The sequence below is a fragment of the Dipteris shenzhenensis genome, chromosome 25 (assembly GCF_047967505.1).
Source record: "Dipteris shenzhenensis isolate YYH24624 ecotype China chromosome 25, Dip_SZ_1.0, whole genome shotgun sequence".
Taxonomy (NCBI): Eukaryota; Viridiplantae; Streptophyta; class Polypodiopsida; order Gleicheniales; family Dipteridaceae; genus Dipteris; species Dipteris shenzhenensis.
Window position 1 is genome coordinate 3451041 of NC_141620.1, and position 2587 is coordinate 3453627.

The 2587-nt window shown below is 40.8% G+C and overlaps 1 pseudogene; it reads left to right on the top strand.

The window, feature by feature from the left end:
- The first annotated feature begins 220 nt into the window (after window positions 1-220).
- Window positions 221-2357, top strand: LOC147885321 (uncharacterized; annotated as a pseudogene).
- The last annotated feature ends 230 nt before the right edge of the window (window positions 2358-2587 follow it).

Genomic DNA, 2587 nt, shown 5'->3' on the forward strand with positions numbered 1-2587 from the left:
TGTCTTCCTTCATATCGATTCTTTCTTCTTCTTCTTATGAATGTTGCCAGCACATGTGTTATGCTAATTGCTCTCTTCTGATTTTAGGGTCATAGGACCTATACATTGTTCCTAAATTTTCACAGTCTATTGATGTGGTTGGTTATATAAATTGTTTTTTTTCTTTGCATGTTTATGTACATAAATGTGGTAAGCCCCCACATTCCATGAAAGCTAGAAGTAATTTTCACTTAGGAAATGAATATTTCGCTCCTGAACTGTGATGTGATATTAAGAACATCATATTGAAGTAGATCCATTAGCTAGCAACATTACTATTTGCTCTGAGCATGATTCCCCTAATTAGGCCTCTTGAAGAACATTTCTAAAGATTATGTCATTATGTCATATGCTATAGTATTATTCGTGATCATGAAGATGCTACCTTTCTATTGTAAAGATTATGTCATTATGTCATATGCTATAGTATTATTTGTGATCATGAAGATGCTTATCCTACCTACCACATGACTTACTCATTTGTTGAAATACTCAACCTCAGGACCATTATGGTGGCTACAAATCTCGCAAGAGTCATGGAGGCAAGCCTTCGTAAAGAAAGGTATTTTCCTCTATGGAAAAGGAGTGTTTCTAAAACCATTCCTAAGGGAGGAGGGAGAACAGCAGACCGCTTAGTGAAGTGAGCGACAAAGTAATGAGGTTTTGGGAGAGCGTTCAAGGGACTCTCGAAGATGTGGAGGTGGACTCGTCTGCATATCCAATTCAGGGGTATCTCTACAGTCAATGTGATGGGCTTCGTGACAAGTCCGAGGTTCGAGGAGCATGCCGGAGAACCATATTTGATTGTCTCAATAAAGCTGCAGACAAACTAAATTGCAATGCCACAATTAATGCAACTTCATCAAGCAAACTTACACGATCAGCGGTGGACTATGCAGCCTTTGTTTTGAAGCAACGGGAGCATTCACAAGGACAGTCTGAAGAGGAGTTTGAAGAGGAGAGTAGTGAGTCTTCTGAGGATGAGGAAGAAGAAGCCTCCGAGGTAGAGGAAGAAGCAGCCTCAGAAATTGAGGATGATGAAAATGAAGAGGAAGCAGTATTAATCCCAATTAAGATAAAAGGAATTTGGCAGCTTTTGCTCAAAAGAGGACGACACCTGTGTGATATGTTTGAAATGGGAGGGAGAGAGAGGAAGAAAGTAATCAATGGACTGTCACAAATTTATTATTATATGGTGGTGGAGGAGGTTCAATATGGTGTCTTAACCTCCAAGGAGCAACATGTTTTTTTTTGGAGGACTGCAGATCCAAGTGACAAAACACTTTATGTATCTAAGACATTTCAGGCGAAAGACAAAAATCCCACGGTAAGGCAGTGTTATTTGTACATGTTGTGGAGGGCGAAGGATGGTGATACAGTGAATGAATCTCAGGCTCCGATTACACAGCCTTCTTAAAAGTTGGTTGTTCCTAGAAACGTTGTGACGTGTGATCAAAATTTTATGGCAAGAGGAGCAGGAGGAAGGCAAGGTGAGACAGGAGAAGAAAGAGGAAGACAAGCAAGAGGAAGGCGAGGTGGGACAGGAGGAGGAAGAGGAAGATAAGGTAGAACAAGTCCAGGAAGGCATGGAGCTATGGGAAGAGTAGGGACAATGGAAGATGACAGTTTTGATCAGGATGTTGCAGTCGAGTGGCTCTCTCACTAAGGGGAAATGAGACTTGAATGCCTAAATTTAGGCGAGGTTATAAAGAGAAGTAACGTATGTATTGTAAGATTTGGAGTGATAGATGGATTGGATGTGGTGGTTAAAATGTTTGAGTTTTTTGAATCTGTGAAGTATCTTCCTAATTTCAAAATTGAGATTGAGGCATATAAGAAGCTGTCATCATTGCAAGGACAGATTATTCCAAAGCTGGTGTGCTATGGTACAGTTTGGGGTCGTGCTGTTGGGTTCATTGCAACCAAGAAAGAGGGAGGTAATTTGAAGAATCTAAAGGGAGCAGACCCCTTATCTCTTCGAAAGCTAGATGCTTCCCTGAGGGAAATACATCAGCATGGAGTCCTGCACAACGATATGCACTTGGAAAATATTGTATACTCACAACCTTCAAGCAGATTGCATAGGAAACGTCTTATTTCCTGATAGCAGCGATTTGGAGGAGGAGCATGCAAATTTCAGCCCTCTTGAGAAAGGAGGTTGAGAGATTGCGCAAGAGACAAAGATATTAGGTGGAGTTATTGCTTGTTACTTCCTTCAATTCCATGTAGCCACTTGGCTTCCCATGTACACATAAGGATCTCATGTCTTTATCAAACTTCACATGGATAGCTAGCTAACATCAATTCCCTGTAATAAACACCATATTTGTCTTTATTGGATGGAGGGACGGTCTTACACTTGTGCGATTGACAGGATTAGGACACCGATGTGATAACCCTATGCATTGGCTGCTGTTATCTACTTACATTCACATATTCTTACATTGCACATGTCTACTATAGTCTATATGTGGGTGAATGGTTGGTTCTACTCCGTAGGATAGCAAGGGAGAGACATGGGATTCATGGAATTCTCTAGCTAGATATT